This window comes from Notamacropus eugenii, chromosome 5, assembly GCF_028372415.1.
Source record: "Notamacropus eugenii isolate mMacEug1 chromosome 5, mMacEug1.pri_v2, whole genome shotgun sequence".
In the NCBI taxonomy this organism is placed as follows: Eukaryota; Metazoa; Chordata; class Mammalia; order Diprotodontia; family Macropodidae; genus Notamacropus; species Notamacropus eugenii.
Window position 1 is genome coordinate 194,225,428 of NC_092876.1, and position 18,181 is coordinate 194,243,608.

General features: G+C 36.2%; 1 protein-coding gene across 4 annotated transcripts in view; it reads left to right on the plus strand.

Moving 5' to 3' along the window:
* WASF3 (WASP family member 3) overlaps positions 1–18,181 on the plus strand; it is a 186,488-nt gene that overhangs the window by 54,120 nt on the left and 114,187 nt on the right. The window lies entirely within an intron of this gene.

An 18,181-nucleotide genomic window follows, 5' to 3' on the forward strand; every position in this document is an offset into this window, starting at 1 on the left:
CCTCTGAGGCATGCTCTTTTCCGTATCACTTCAGTCTCTGGGATAGTAGGCTCAAAACTTAGCTCAGTTTCTACAGTCCTGGTGCTGCCAAGTTCATTCATGCCCAAATGTCGCATGGCTGCAGGATGAGTTATCTGTCTGAGCTTCTGCTCTCCTAAGTGTCCCAAAGTTCATTCCTTGCTCCTTGGAGCATCAGTTCTGGACTTGGCCATAAAACCTCATTTGGAATTCTGGGATGCTGAGGAAGGTCATGAGGCTCCACACCCTTCATCCAGAGGAAAAAGACCAAATGCAAAGGCCAAGGACTGGGATCCACTTCTTGGAGAGATATAAACCCTCATCGGAAAGAAGACCTCAAAGCTTCTTCTCTTAGAGCATGGTTGAATCTCACCAGGTGCCTTAGGTGAAGGATTTATACTACCCAGACCAGAACATTCAGAAGGACTGAGGCAAGAGGGCAATAGAAAAAGCTAGGCTGCCAGTCCAAAAGGTTTCTCGTTTAGCTTAGCCACTGGAGCCAGTTCCAAATGCCTATGAATGCTCCACAGTCTCCAAAGCACTTTTGTTACATGTCAGTATGTCTCTCCATTGCTATTCCCCAGAATCTTCTATCATCCAAGTGAGCTGATGGGTCTATGCATGTTGCAGACCCCCATTATATATATCATATGAGAAGAGGGAACTGCATTGATCCTGGCTCCATGAAACAGATGTAAATGTGTGAAATTAATTTTGTTTCTAATGCACTTTTCTCTGGATTGCTGTTTAATAGTTAACACTGGAAGAAATTTTGACTAATGCCACCATAAACCTTGAGTTATAATCTGATCATTTAAACAACAGGAAATTGTTATAGGTGAGCAGGGGGATTTAGCTTTGACAATTTGAATAGCTTGTTCATTTTTGAACCTGGCATTATAGAATATTCCTTTTGTACCATGTAAGACCATATTAAATTTCTAAGATAAAGCTTGAATCAAATAGCATTTGTCATTACAGAGAAATATGGGGAAAACACATGGACTTAAGGAATGTCTAAGTCTTTTAAAAATATGACATACGTGGGAATACAGAATTACCGTGCATTTATTTGTCTTTTAAAAATGATTGGTTCTCCCTATCTTACTCACACTGGAAGTGCAGGGGTCTACTCCACTGTTGATCAGCATGGGAGTTTTGACTTGTTCTGTTTCTCACCTGGGTTTGCCTCTCCTTAGGTAATCTGGTCAAGCATTTATTAATTGTTTACTATGTGTCAGGCACTGTTCTAAGTACTGGGAATACTAATAGAAGCAGAGGAAAAAAAAGACTGTCCTTACCATCAAGGAGCTTACACTATAATGGGGAAAGACAGCACATAGAAGGGAAATAGGAGCAGTGAGGGGGACTGAGAGCATCCTCAAAGTCCAGAGGTGAATGAAGTCATGGGAGGCTTGGACATTCTGCTGAAAATAGAGTTTTTGGGAGGAGCCAGCCCATCAGAGGGAGGGGCTAAGTGGTGGATACTTCTAGTGTGTGAAATTCAGGGCCGGAGAAAACTTCTGGGGTTCTGGGGTATTATGGAGGAAGTCCAGGATCATCATCAAGAGTCTAGCCTAATAGAATCGGAGCGCATTCTGTCTCTGGTTCTAACCCTCATGGCTTGATTGCTTAGGAAACCCAGCTACATATGTTGACAGACAAAAAACAAAGCCAAAAATAAAACACCACCCTCAAAAGCTATGGTGGTTGAGAAAAAAATCTGAGGAAGAGGACACAAAATATTTGTCAAGTGGGACTTTTCTTCGGTCCTCCTTCAAGCACAGTAATGGCATTAAGTCAGATACTTCCTAGTTTGGAGCACCTTAGATTCAACCTGTCTTTCCACAAATACAAACAAAGCCAAAATGATACCAAGCTGCCTCCACTACTGTTGTCAATAGAGGATTCCATGCTACAACCTTGCAGGCGAGCCAGAAATTACCTACCCTGCCAGGGTCAGCTCAAACCAGCCCTCTATACCTTCTTATGTTGTCACTTCCTGTCTGTGCATCCAGGCCCCAGTCAAACAACATTGGGCTCAGACAGGCTCTGATCCACGGAAAGGAGAAGAGAGAGAATCCCACTTTTAGGGGGTCACCATATTAATGCCAAATTGAGTGTGTATACTAGATTAGCATAGTCCACTGCATCTTAGAACTCCTGAGCTAAAGAAATCCACCAGCCTCAGTCTCTGTGGTAATTGAGATTATAGAAGTACACCATCATGCTCAGCCATTTATATTTTCAAAAGCTATGATAGTGTTCACTATTTAATTTCATCTAGTGAAGTAGATCTCTGATGTACATAGAATTTGAAAGGCCATGTAGAAAAGATGGAAATAGAGATATATGACCAGAAAGAAGAGTGCCAGGAAGGCCAAAGCTCAGGAGGAACTGAGGACTGAGATAAATGCTAGGGATAACAAAAGGTCTATTAAAGCAAGAGGAAAGAAGGGGCAGGCCCAGCTGCTTAGATCAAATGGTACCATGTTAGAAATGGCAGAGAGAAGTCAGAACTCTTTAGGGTTCCATTTTGTTCTGTCTTCTCAAAGAAAATTGTCTTCAGACTTTAAAGCATGGAACCAATGTGACCAAGAGGAAATTAAGGCTTAAGATAAGTAGAGACATTAAGAGAAAGCACCTAGCTTTGCAACTCTTGGCTTGGTCAAATGATACTCAAAAGTATTGAGAGGACTTGTAGAATTGATTCCTGCTTCCCTGTTTGAGGAACCATGGAAAATAGAAGTGCTACTGGAATACTAGAAGGCAGATATTCTAATTTTCAAATAGAAAAAGGTATTTTTTGGAAACTACATCATTAACTTTTATATCTATCATAGGTAAAATTATAGGACAAATTGCTAAATTGGTGATCCATGATCATTTAAAAAGGAAATGATCACTTGGAAATAACATATGTTGGTTCACTAAGAATAACTACCTGTCTCCCAACTTTGGTGTCATTCTTGACTCTCCATCCTTTCTTCCCGCCGTATCCAATCTGTTACTAAGTCCTTGTCATTCTACCTTTAATTTCTATCTTTTAATTCTAACATGTAAGGTGAAGGGGTAGCATATGCCCCCTTCTTTTCTCTGACAGTGCCAAAACCCTACTTAGTACAGGCTCTCATTACCCCATGTCTAGACTATTACATTGGTCTGCTGGCTGGTATCCCTGCCTCAAGTCTCTTCCCATGCCAATCCATTTTTCACTCAGGTATCAATTTGGTCCTTATAAAGTACAAGTCTGACCTTGTCACTCCTCTTGAATAAACTTCACTGGGTCCCTAATCACCTCCAGGATTAAATATGAAATTATCCATTTGACCTTCAAAACTATTCACTACTGGGTCAGGCTTCTTAGAATTTACTCTCCTTCACATACTTTGTGATCCAGTGACACTGGTGTCCTCGCTGTTCTTTGCAAGACATTTCAAGCATTCTTTTCTGGCTGTTCCTCATGTCTGTAATATTCTTGCTTCTCAGTTCTGCCTCTTTTTTTCTATGGTTTCCTTCAGGTACCAGGTAAAATCTCACCTTCTGCAAGAAGCCTTTCCCAGTCCCCCTTAATGCTAGAGTTTTCCCTCTGAATTTATTGCAGTTTATCATATATATGTATCATACATATGATACATATATATATATTTGTGTGTGTGTATCTTTTTTGTGCATGTATGTTGTCTTTCCATTAGACTATGAGCTTCAAAGCAAGGAGTATTTTTTTAACCTTTATTCATATCTTCAGTGCTGACACATAGAAGAAACTTAATAAATATTTGTTGACTTGTTGTCTAGCCCTTTTTAGGGGGCAGGGTTATAGGATTTTTATGAAAAAAAGGTAGAGAAATGTTTGTTGGATAATACTATAATTGACTGGTTTCCTAAGTGGTTGAAAAAAATTCCCAAGGAGAGTTCATGGATTGGTTAGTGCCAGTCTGTTAATCTCCTGTGTTAGAACTCAGAATGTTGTTATTTTTATTTTCTGTTTGCTTTTTATGTGTGCCTTACCTTAAAGCATAGATGACACACTTAAGATTTATAGGATCAATGCAGTTGGGAAATGATAACTGGTGTTGACCATGAAATTGGGTTCCAAAAAGACATGAAAATTATTCCATTAATCTTAAAAAGTAAAATTTGATAGAGGTAAGTATAAAGTTCTGTATTCAAGTTAAAAGAAAATAAACTTTATCAATACAATACCATAGAAGTATGACTATTCAATAGTTCGTTGAAAAGCCTTAGGGGTTGTAATGGACTGCAAGCTCCATATTAAGTCAGCAGTGTGATATGGTAGCCAATAAAAACTAATGTGGTCTCTGGACTAATAAAAATGTAGTGTGTAGAGTGAAGTAGGTGTTAATGATCCCCCTGTTACTCTGTGCCTGTAGCATGTTGTTCAGTTGTCGATGCTACTATAAAACAACTGAAATTGTATTCTTGCCTTTTGTTTTCTATATCTTAGTGGTTGTTGTTCAGTCGTATCCAACTTTTTGTGACCACATGTGGGGTCTTCTTGGCAAAGATAATAGAGTGGTTTGCTATTTCCTTCTTCAGGTCATTTTTACAGATGAGGAACCCAAGGCCGACAGGGTTAAGTAACTTGCCCAGGGTCACACAACTAGCAAATGTCGGAGACTAGGTTTGAACTTAAGTCTTTCTGCTCCCAGGTGTGGTGCTCTATCCACTGTGCTACCTAGCTTCCCTGTCATAGTCATCTACCCTTCATTCCTCCAGACCCAACATTGAACTCTTCCTTGTAACAAGGGATTTAGCTAAAGAAAGCTAGTCAGCATAGCAGCCATGTTTTCATGTGATTATACACGGTGTATTTTGCATATATACCGTTTGTACTTGTCTAAGGATTGTAAGGAGAGTTTACTACTTATCAGTTTTTCAGACCTGAAATTGTTAGGTAGAATATAATAGAGTTGGACTCATTTTTATTGTCATTGTTCTTACATAGTTGTATGTATTGTTTTCTTGGCTCTGCTCTTTTCATTTTATATTATGTAACATTTTCTACACTTCTCTAAGTCCTCATACTGACTTTTTCCTTATGGAACAATAATATTATATTACATACCACACTTGCAAGATTTTCTTTCAATCACCAACCTCCTTGGGATACATGGGATATATGGGATTGCTGGCTCCAAGAGCTAGTGATAATTCTCACCTAATTTCAAGTTGATTTTCAGAATTATTGAATCACTTCATAGCCCCACTAACAACATATTAATATGCGATTCTTCCTTCAAACTCTCTGACATTCTTTCCTTTTTAATCATCTTTGCTAATTAAGAAAAATAGGTTTTTATGGATAATTGCTATTTTCACATTGTCTAAATTTCTTCATCTATATTATTCAACTTTGCCTTTTTTATGAAGTAAAGCCTCAATTACTCTAATTTGACTTTTAATAATGATTTGGAGCAATCTTTCATGTGGTTGTTGATCACTTTTTAAATCACTTTTTAAATCAGAGATTGATGTTGTTTGTGCAAAAATGTTTTGATTGTATTTGGTATAAATTGTCCATTTTCTTTTTTATGATCCCTTCTGACCTGTTGGGTTAAGAAATCCACTCTTATTCCTAGTTTTGAAAGGCACTGCCTTCCATTCTCTTTCAATTTATGCATGGCATGACCTTTTATAGTAGGCCACAATCCATTTAGAGTTTATTTTGGTGTATGATTTTAAGGTGCCAACTTAAACTTAATTTCTTTCATATTACATTTCTATTTTCTGAGCATTTTTTGTTCAATAGAGCATCTTCCCCTACTTAGTTGGTGTTCTTGGGTTTATCAAGTACAGGAATGCTTTATTAACTTATTTTTGGATGTTGCTTAACCGATCTGTTCTACTGGTTTGATTTTCTGTTTTTTACTCTTGAAGATTACTGCCTTATAATCTAGTTTGAGATTTGTTAATTCTGTACCCCTTTCATTTCTACTTATATTTTTCCCATTATTTCCATGGAGGTTCTAGTTCTTTTGTTTCTCTGAATAAACTTTGTGGTAATTTTGCCAAGTTCTATACAAGTACCCCATTGGAAGTTTGGTTGGCATAGTACTGCATTTGTACAGTTGTATCATAAGAACCTTTAGCTAATGTAAATTTAGCTATATGTGCTTGTTAAAGAAAAAAGAAAAAAAAGAAGAAATAGCATAACTATACAGGTTACGCATTTAGTGACATTCCATGTTTCCCACATCCTATTTGCTTCTTTGCATTTAAAAAATGCTTCATTATTAAAGGGCATTAAAAAATGTCCTCTTTCTTTTTGACAAAATAGTTGCTCTAATTTAAGGGTTATTAACCTAGGGTCTGTGAGCTTAAAAAAAAAATCTTAATGAATATATTTCAATGTAATTGATTTCCTTTGTAATTTTAATCATTTAAAAACAGCCTTGGAGAACAGGCACAGTTAATAATCCTCTGACAGTTCGGTACGGCACTGAACAAGTAAATCGATTTAGGTAGCGTTATTATTTATATAATATTAATGTGGTCTAACCATGAATAAGTAATATTTTCCCCTTTATTTAGGTTTGTTTTTATTTCTATTAAGATGTTTTGTAATTGTATTCACATATTTCACATTTTTGTCTTGATAAGTAAACTCTCAAATGTTTTATAATTTGTGCAGTTATTTTGATTAAAATTTATCATTCTGTCTCTTTTTGCTGGACTTTATTAGTAGTTTACAGAAAAAAATAATAATTTCCATAAATTGGTTTTATATTTTATTACCTTGAGGAAGTTATTTAAATTAATTTTTAATTGAATCTTTGGGTTTCTATAGACTATCATATTATCTACAAAACTATATTTTTTTCTTCTTTATGCTTATTCTCTTAATTTATTTTTCTAATCTTATTGCTATAGTTAGCACGTCTAAGAATATGTCAAATAATAGTATGGACATCCTTGCTTTACCCTTTTTAGTATTGGAAAGGCCTTTAGTATTTTCCCATTATCTGTAATCTCACCTCTTACTTTTAGATAGATTATATTTGCCATAGTGGGGTAGGTAGGTAGTACAGTGGATAAAGTGCTGGGCCTGGAGTTAGGAAGACTCATCTTGAGTTCAAATTTGTCCTCAGACAATTGCCAGCTGTGTTACCCATGGCAAGTCACTTAACCCTGTTTGCCTGAGTTCCCTCATCTGTATGATCTGGGGAAGGAAAGGGCTAACTGCTCGAGTATCTTTGTTAAGAAAACCCCAAATGTGATCATGAATAATTGAACATGACTGAAATGACTGAAAAACAACAAAAATTTGCCATATTAAGGGGAGATAATTAGTTTCTATGCTTTTTAGTATTTTGACGGAAAAGAATCTTGTATTTTGTCACAAGTTTTCGGCATCTATTGATATAATCATATTATTATCATTAACATAATTTATTATATTTGTAGGTTTTTTCTTAGATTGAATGTGTCCTACATTCCTAGCATAAATCTAAGAATCATAATATATGATTTTTTAACATATTGTAGCCTTTAGGCTAGTTTTCTAATTTTGTGTCAATATTTAATGAGAATTTGCTTTACTTTGTTCTAGGTTTAAGTATGAAGATAACATTTGTACCATAGAAGAAGATTAGTAGGACATTTTCTTTAGTTATTTTTGTAAACAGTTTACTTAGAATTATTTGTCCTTTGTTCATATGATAAAATTAATTTGTAAAACTATTTGGTCTTGGAACTTTTTTCTTTAGAAGTTCATTCATCAGCCATTTGATTTCTTTTTCTGATAATTGATTATTTAAAAATTATGCTACTCTGGATATCAATTTTGTTGACATAATAGGGCAAAACAATTTTTATGTCATCTTCATTGGTTGTGAATTATTTTTTAGTTTTGATAATGGCAATTTGGCATTCTTTTCTTTAAAAAATAAGATTAGTGTATTGTACATTTATTTTGTTTTTTAAAAGCTTCTAGTTTTGTTTATTAATTTCTTTGTGTTTTTGCTATCATTTTTTAACCTTTTAATTGATTTTCAAAATTTTGTTTTAGTGTTTTGTTGAGGTTTTTTTAATAGTTTGTTTGGTTGTCTGACCAGTTCACTGATTTGTTTTCTTTTCCCTTTTTTGGATGAAGTTGTTTAGCAGTAGAAATTTTCACATAATTAATGCTTCAATCATGTCCCTAAAATTTTGATATGTTGTCTAGTTGGTAATTTTTTAATGAAATTTTATATTCTTTCTATGGTTTGAGCTTTGACCCACCAATTCTTGCAGACTAAATTATTATCAAATAATTTGTAATCCTTTTCTCAAAGACTATTTATTAAATAAAAGTTTCATTAAATTAGGATTGGCAAACGATGTGTTTAATACTTATTTTATTCTGCATTTGTTTTTGAGATTTTTATAACTAATAAATGGCCATTTTTTGTTATGGTACAGTGTATGTCTTATAAATATATATGTGACTTTCTTTTCTTATCTGGTAATTGCCAGAGATCTAAAATATCTCATTTTTCTAAAAGTCTATTCATGTCCCTAATTTTTCTTTTTTTTTTCTTTTATTGTTGTTGGATCTGTGTAAGTCTGAAAGAGATGCCTTGAAATCCTACTCTTTTAATTTCCCTACTTATTTCTCCTTATAAATTATTAAAGTTTCTCTTACGTATTTAGAGACTGTATCCTTTAGTTTATAGCTTAGGTATTGAAAGTGGTTTCTTGTCTATGATACCTTTAAGCATAATATAGTTGTTCTTTTAATTATGTCTGTTTTCAGCATTGATTTGTCTTTGGTCATGATTATTACTCATGCTTTTTTGAGATCCCTTGACAGACCAGTGGATGGTGTGCCGCCAGGAGTTAGGAATGCTTGTCTTACTAAATTCAAATCTGACCTCAGTTAGAACAGCTCTGTGACCCTGGACAAGTCACTTAACCTTGTTTCTCTTCAGTTTCCTTATCTGTGAAATGAGCTAGAGAAGGAAAAGGCAAACCTTCCGGTATCTTTGCCAAAAACAAACAAGCAAACAAAAAACAAACCCAAATGGAGTCATGAAGAGTTGGACACAACTGAAAAATGGCTGAACTGACATATAATAAATTATGATCTAGCCTCTTATTTAAATTCACCATCTTTATGTTTCAAATGTGCTTCTTGTAAACCACATATTGTTGGATTCTGCTTCCTAAACCACTCTGAAATTTGTTTTATATATTAGTTCATTTAAGCTCATGCTTTTGACAGTAATTAATTACTTTACTGTAATACTTAGAATTTCTAGAATGTGCCAAATACCTGCACATAGCAGGTGCTTAATAGTGGCTAACTTTTATCTTTTGTTTTTTTTTTTAATGTAAATGTTATGAAATTTTGTCTCTATATATTTAATAATCATGTTATTTCATTACCTGTTGTACCTTTTATAATGTATTTTCACTCTTATCCCTCTTGACATATTGTATTTTAATTGCCTAAGAGATTTAGATTCCCTTCCCCCACACACACATATATATTAAGTTGGAGTTCAAGTACATTGGCCATGACCTGATACTTGGTAAATTTTATTTTCGCCTTTCATTTTTTTCTTTTTTCCTTTTAAAATAATTTTTATAATCCTTTGTTGTTATGTTACCTAAATTTTCTGCACCGAGAGCCATTACATTTAACGAAATGTTTTTTAAAGAAAATAAAGAAAAAGAGGAAGAAGAGAAAAAAACAACTGGCAAAAATTACACTTAAAAAACTTGAAAATGCAAAATATGCAATGTAATACACCAGTGGACCTGGGAGAGCATGGAGAGTGAGGGGTCTTCTTATATATCTTTTTTGAGGTCATGCTCTTTTTTTAAATAATTTTTCAATTTTCATTTTTGCTTTTTTTATGATCTTTTTAATTTTTTGTTTTTTTGACTTTGTGGTAGTCCTTATGCTTAATGCTCCCTTAGCTTTGCTTATTTCACCCAGTTCATATAAATCCTTTTTTCATATTCATAATTTATTTTGTACAATAGTAATTCATTACATTCATACACCATAATTTGATGGACCTCTACTCTCCCTCCCATTTCTTTGCTACTCTAAAAAGTGTCTAGCCATTCATTTTCATTCTTGGTGTCTTTATTTTTAAAATGCATTTAACATAATTCTTAGATTGACGTTTTCCTCTTTTTCCTCATTTGTTGATATTCTCCTTTCCTTTTTCAATAAAGTCTCTTTTTGTTCCTCTACTTAGCTTTCCTTATATTAATTTGATTCTAATCTGCTCTCTTTGATTTTATCTTTTCCCTGTCCTATTGTATATTTTAAATTTTTATGTAAATTATTATTTTCTCTTCTTTTTAATTTATCCTTTCCTCTCCCAGTCCAGTTTAGAGTTCTCTTCAGAATTCTGCCCCACCCCCTTCTCTTAATTTGATTACCATTCATTTGTGTTACTCTTTAACAAGATATGTTTGCTTTTTCTTCCTCTAATTTCTTTCTCTGAAATCAAGGTTCCCATTCATGGGCTATATGCTCTTATATTTTTTTCTGTGTGGTTTATTTGAGGGAAAACTGAAGGATAAAAGTTCTGTTCGCTCCTCTGTTCCATTTATCTGTTAGCTCAGTCACAAATTATGCTCACTACTTCCTTCTCTTCTCCCCCTTTATTGTTTAATTTAGTTGAGGGTTTTTATTTTTAATTGAAAGGCCCTTTTCTGATGATCCTTCATGTCTTAATGAGTGTCCTTGCTGGGTTTTTGTTTTTGTTTTGGCCTGGAAGTTCAACTTTTCCTCAAGCTTCTGTTGCCCTTCCTGCCCCTGACCTTGCTTGCTTCATCAGCATTCTGATAAGGTAGCTGTAGCATCAGGCTTTGCAGATTCTGGAATTCTGACTGCCTAGATTTAGATTCCTGCCTTGACCCCTTTCCTCTATACTTATGTACACAGGAAGTTGGAATTCAGGAACATTGTCCATGACCTCCCCTGTCGGGCCACATGGGAAAGTATGTCCACAGTTGTTATGGTCTTAGGCAGAAATGCTTAATTGATAGGAGGCTATTGGGAAAGTCCATGGAAATCTCTGATCTCTGACCCATGTTCAGAGATCTGTGGGTCATCACAAGTTACTAATATGTAATTCTGCCTCAAAGATGCCATTCCTAGTCATAACTATTCCTGAAAGCTCGATCTGCTGAACTTTGTTCTGATTTATTCTTCAGACAAGGAAAATGTAGAAAAATGGAAGAAGGGAGGACAGCAAGCTATGGGCTCTCTATTACAGGTTCATACAGAGATACATCCTTTCTCCAGTCACTGCCACTAACTTTTCTCTTGTCTAGTCTGTCAGATCTGGTTTTTAAGAGTCTTTCTTGAGTTGGTGAGTAGAATGGGATAGGTTAGGGTCCGTCTGCTTGTCTGCTTGCTCCATTTCAAGGAATCTGTTGAAGCTGGGTTTGAAAACCCTGGTCTTTGTTCCACATGATTCTTGTTCCCCAACACATAGAGACTTAGTGGGAGCGTAGAAAGCACAAGAAAAAAATGTACATTATAGAAATTTCCAGCTGAACAGGATCTACCTTATATATTCTTCTATCCAGTTCTATTATTATTCAGAGAAGGAAATCAAGGCTGGAAATCAGTCATTTAGTTATGTCTGACAATCCCATTTGAAGTTTTCTTGGCAAAAATACTGGAGTGGTTTGCCGTTTCCTCCTCCATCTCATTTTACAGATGAGAAAACTGAGGCAAATAGGATTAAATGACTTATCCAGGGTCATACAGCTAGTGTCTGAGGGTGAATTTGAACTCAGATCTTCTTGCTACAGGCCCAGAGTTCTACCCACTGCACCAACTAGCTATCCTTTACTACTTCAAAAGGTTATGTAAATGTCATTTATCATCAGCATTATTGTTACTATAAATAATTCAATTAGTTACTATTTTTAAGCTATACTTATACTTCTTTAGTATAGAAGGCTCCTGGTGAGGATGCTCAGTACCTTCTTGCAATTTACAGTCTTAGAGAATTTCCTGGAGTACTCAGAGATTCAGTGATTGACCCAGCACCACATAGCCATTACATGTCAGAGCCTGGGCTTTGTGTCTTTTAGACTCTGAAGCTAGATCTGCCCTTTACTATGCTGCCTGCTGCCTCTAGCTGTACTGTTAATGCAACTACTTGTGAGGAAAATCCATTTCTTTCCCAATCTTTTCCACCATTTGTGCCTTGGAACCTGGGTGAAGAAAACAGGGAAACCTGTTCTAGGAAAGAAGCTTTATGGCTTCCTCTATCCCTCTCACTCCTCCATCTCTTGGCCTTGGGATGGTGCCCTGGCATGAGTTGGGGTGGTAAAGGAAAGGAAGTACAGTTACAGGGGTTAACAGGAGGGAGAAGTTAGGGGAGGAATTCCTATGACCACTGAACCATACAGTATGGTTGCTATTCTTATGTGTCTGGGGGTATACAAAGAAAATAGGTCAATATGGGATTGCCCCTAATCTGTTCTATAATTCAATAAGCAAACCAAAGCAAAAATTGACAAAAATTATGCTACATTTGTTGCCTATGGCTAACATAAACACTGTTAGAGCTTTGCTTTTGATTATTAATTTAATTTATAAGAAATTAATAAACTGGAAAATAGGAAATAAGTATATTCATTTTAATCTCTCAGTAAAGAAAAAGATAAAAGGAAAAGATTCTCAAACTTTAGTCATATTTGATTATATAATATGTTGTAAGCAGATTACCTGGAATTTTCCTTTGTTATTTCTTATTGGGGCAGTATTTTGTGAAAATAATTTTTCAGCATTCTTGTCATGTAGTAGTGAAGAAATAGCCAGAGGTACAAGCAGTTCTTTTAAAAGTTCAGCAGATCAGTAGCATTGCCCACTTTGCTAATAATCACTAGGTGGGAACATTCGGTTCCCTGCTGTTTTCATTCAGGCATAGCAGTTGGCCATAGTGAGTTTCCTATTTTGTGAGAGTATTGCTTTGGGTAAAGTTCTCATTTTTCCTCTATTATCTATTAAATTTGACACTAGAAAGTGATTTGTCTTCGAACTTGTGTTAGATAGAGTAGAAGAGTACCTAAAAAGCATCAAAAAGGGAATAAAAGGCTCACTGAGATTATCTCTGCACTGGATGTCATGGTGTGGACTTGGGATGAGGGGACTGTAAACCAGTACCATAAACTTAGCTCAGCAGGAACTGAATGACAAGAGTTCAGCAAGGTTACTCTTGTCAGCGAGCTGTTAAATTCAGCTAAAGCAGGGAGATTTTAGCCTTGTGTGGCATTGCCAGCAAACACATTTACAGTAGTGGTCGTGCTGTTTTAACATTTGTTGAACATTAAGGACCATCCAGTCGCTGTGGAGGTGATATTTTTAGAATTTATAAATTGTATGCATTATTTCCCCTCTTCATTAATCACATATATGGCATATATATGATCATATATATGCTAATCATATATAGCATATATATATATATATATACATATACATTTTGTGTAGTGCTTTAAGGTTTATTTTCATAATAAGCCTGTGAGTAAGTACAAGTATTATCATCATTTTACACATGAGGAAACTGATGCAGACAAAGGCTAAGTGTTTTGCCTAAGGTGATACAGCTGGTAAGTATCTAAGGCAACATTTGAACTCAGGTCTTCTTGATATCAGGCCCAGTGCTGTACCTAGCTACCTCATGTATAGGTAGATAGATAGTTATATGTTGTTGTTCGGTCTTTTCAGTCATGTTCAACTCTTGTGACCCCATTTGGGGTTTTCTTGGCACAGATACTGAAATGGCTTGCTATTTCTTTCTCCAGTTTTTTTTACAGTTGAGGAAACTGAGGTAAACAGGGTTAAATGACTTACCCAGGGTCACACAGGTAATGTCAGAGGCTTGCTTTGAACTCAGGTCTTCCTCACTTCAGGTTCAGCGCTCTAGTCCCTATACCACCTAGCTGCCTCTCTCTCTCTCTACACACATGCACACACACACACACATCTCAGAACCCAAATGGGGTCATGAAGAACTGGACATGCCTGGAAAACAACTAAACAACAGTATATTTGTAAATAGACACACACATATACATAATATGTAATTGTTGTATAAATGCTAGTTATTATATACAGTTCAGGGGTGAGATTGGGAATCTTATCTGTCCGTCCATCCATCCATCCATCCATCCATCCATCCATCCATCCATCCATCAATCCATCTATCCCCAGGCTTACCCCTTGAGATGTAGTCTTGCACTACCAATTGCCAATTGGATATTCCAGAAACATCTCAAATTCAAGAATTCCAAAGCATAAATCATTATATTTTTCCTCTAAACCTTTTCCTTCTGTGAAACTTTCTCATTTTTATTGAAGTTACCTCCATTCTTCCAGTCTCCCAGTTTTAGAATTTTGGCATTACCTGTGCTTCCTCATTCTTCCTCACTCCACCATAGCCAATTAGTTGCCAGATCTTAGTTTCTAATTCTACGACATCTCTAGCTGCCCATCCCTTCATCATTGTTCACCTGGATTATTGCAGTGGTTTCTTAATCATTCCTTAAGTGTCTCCCTACTATAGTACATCCTCCATGTACCTGCCATAGTGATTTTCCCTAAAGGTATGACACTCATTAATCCCCGGTGGTTGGAGGAAATGTTGCAGACTGTCTCTAACCTATCTTTTCGCCCTCATTGTACTTTACTTCCTTTCCTATTCCCTGTGACTGAGCCAGTTTGGTTTCTCTGTGTCTCATGAATTGACTGTGACTTTATACTTGTCTCCTATATCAGTCTCCTAGACTGAATTCCCTTCTTACCTAACTCCTGTGATCCCTTTCTGCCTTCAAGTAGCACCACCTTATACATGAAACCTTTCCTGTGTCAGCTCCCTCTCCCCACTGCCTTGCATTTATTTCCTTCATAACTATCTTGATACAGCTATATAGATACTTCTTGTCTTACTCAATAGAATGTAAGCAAGGTCCTTGAGAGCAGGGATGCCTTCTTTTGATTTGTATTCCCCAGCACTTAGGAAAGTGCCTGGCACATAATTTTTCATGCATGTCCAACTCTTTGTGACCTTATTTGGGGTTTTCTTGGCAGAGATACTGGAGTGGTTTGCCATTTCCTTCTCCAGCTTATTTCACAGATGATGAAACTGAGGCAAACAGGTAAAGTGACTTGCCCAGAGTCATCCAGCTAGTATGTGTCTGAGGCCAGATTTAAACTCAGGATGATGAGTCTCTCTGACCTGAGACCTGGCACTCTAAACACTGCACCACGTAGCTATCCCCTAGCTGGCACATGATAGCCCCTGAATAAATACTTCTAGATTTTCATTGTCATCATCATCATCGTCGCTGTTGGGGAGTATTCACTTTTTATAGATGTCACTATAGAGTGTAGAACAAGTGGACTTCACAGTAATGGGCTTTACACTGAATTTGAGGCCATGGTCATTTTCCCAAGGGAATTCCATATTTCTTTGTATTAGTTCATTTGGTATTGTTTTGTCTCCCCTGGGTTTATGCTCATTCAGGTGAAGACTTCTTTTATAACCACCTCAGTCTTTTGGTTTTTCTCTGGAATGAATGAAAGGTCTAAGTGCTCCCTATGCAGCATGGTAGCCTTTTCCCGTTGTTTTAGGAGACAGTCTGTTGGGAAAGCTGTCACTGAAAACACATATACAAATAGCTTACCCCACTATCACACTCATCCTTTTTGATCCCATAGTTTGTCAGGGACCTGTTGTGTTTACATCTGTCTTCTCTGATTGTGAACCTGCAATCAGGAAGACCTAGTTCAAATTACCCTTCAGACATTTACTGGTTATATGACCCTGGGAAAGTCATTCGCTACTGCTTGTCTAAGTTTCTGCATATGCAAAATAAGGATGACAACAGCATCTCCCTTCCAGTATCGTTGTGAGGATCTGAGGAATTAGTATATGTCAGTACTTTGCAAACCTTAAGGGACTATATAAATATTAGCCACTAGGTGAGCTGCAATCTTTTAGTTCTGTATAGTCAGATTAAGGGAAAAGTCTGATCATTACTTTCCTGGACTTTCCATGCTTAGGGTACTGTTGTGTATCTAGGCAATACAGCTACAGACTTGCCCTTAGGTGGCACTTTAGTAGACAAGTAGTTGGCTCCAACCCCTGTCAGCCAGCTGGAATATTCAACAGGTTCAGAGTTACTGTGCTGTTGTCTAGCCTTGTTCTGGACCTGTAGCTAAATCTCATGTCTACTGAGAGCCTTGGGGGCTGAGTCTTTACCCACTTCTATTCCACAGTTACTGCCCTGTTAACGACATCTTGGGCTAATGAGATGTTGTACTGTATTTTCAGTCTAGTGTTCTTACTGGATCTTTGTTGGGAGAGAGCTGGCCATAGTGGCTGTCTTGGCTGTTGTCTCTCCCTGTTTTGTTTTGACAGCAGAGCATAGTGAAAAGAATACAGATTTGAAATAACATGGCTTGAATTTGAGTCCTGACTAGTGCTAACTCTGTGATTGGGTTTTATCCCTTTATAATCTCTTTGAACCTCAGCCTCCTTTTCTGTAAAATAGGTATATCTAAACTACCTACCTGTTTATACGTTTATACGTTATAAAATGTTTATATGTTATAAAATGTTATGCAGATAAATTTTGTTATTATAATTATGTGACTAATTTTGGACACTGCTTTGATTGGTTGTAGTGACTATAAAGACCAATACATTGGACATAGGGCTAGTGTTTTTGTTTAGGTGGTCGTTGCTCATAAGGGGCAGTGACTAATCTAGATGCTGAAATGCTTCCCATCTTTATTTCTCAATTCCCTCTATCCTCAACAAATGCCAGATATCCAAAGTTCCCCAGAAGGATAAATAGTAGAAATAATATCAGTATCAGGAAGATAAAGCTAACTTATCAGCAGGATAACTTTTAATTCATTTCTTTGGCTGGCTTAAATTAATGAGATTTTGATAGCTAGAAAGGTAAATTTTTTTCTCTTTAAAGGTAAAGAAAGTTACATTTATAAGTGATAATCTTCTCCATAGTTTGATGAAGGCTATTCACACTGTAAGAACAGCGTATGCAGTGTTATATTCTTATCAAATGGTTAAGACCTTCGGTCTTCAGGAATACTTGAAAAAGGGGTCAGTTTTTGTAAACTTTTGGGAAGATACAAACTAAATCCACTGTTTGAAATTTTAGGGTCTTAATGTAGATTTGGAAGTGTTCTAAAATCTCATCCCAGCTGAAAATGCAGTGAATATTTATAAGCTTGCTCTGGCTTTTAGTCAGCAAAGAAGCATGACCTTCTTCATTTCTGATGTGGGCTGATTCACCTTCCTTAGATAGCCTGGTGGCCCCCTGCTTCCAGGGTCTCACCATATCGGCACCAGACAGTGCAGACATCAAATTATCTTTAACCCACTGAATCTTGGAACTCTGGTGCTGAAATGGTCCCTTGTCTCAGCCTCCCTGGTAGCAGGGATTACAGGCCTACAATAAAACTATACTTTACTTTTAAGGAATTACTTTTAAAACATATTAAAGAACTCTTTAAATCATGCTGTAGGAACAAAAAATGCTCAAAGTTAGTCTTAAGTATGCATCCTACAGGTTTATGGAAATGAACTCAAATGTGTTCTCATGCAGAGACCAGGCTTTTGGAGTTGCTTCTTGTTAACACTGCCTTGAAGACAGAAAGCTAGAATTCAGATGTGGTCCTAGCAAGAAGCAGTTGAGGATCCATCAAAGATATGGTCTTGTTTGTAGTGAAATGATGAAGAAAACTGTGCATTAGATGATCATGTGTGGGTTTTCCTCTGATGGTTTAGATTGTACTTCAGTCTATTTTAATGTATATCTGGATTTTCCCCTTTTCCTTCCCCAATTTCTTTTGTCATGTTTTGCTTATGTAATTCCCATTCCTTCCTCCTCTCATACTGATTTTACTAACAGAACTTGACCTTGTTTATGCTCTATACGAAATACTGTCCTTCACATTATCCCATTTGAATGTTTGACCCCCTTGTAAAGTAAACAAGACAGTGCTGTCAGAGTACAGTAGTGAAAAGAGCACTATATTTGGAGTCAATCTAGGTTTGAATCTTGTTTCTAAATACATTTGCATAATGTTACACAAGTGATTTAAAATTTTTATAACCATTTATTTTCTCTCCTTTGCATATCCTTA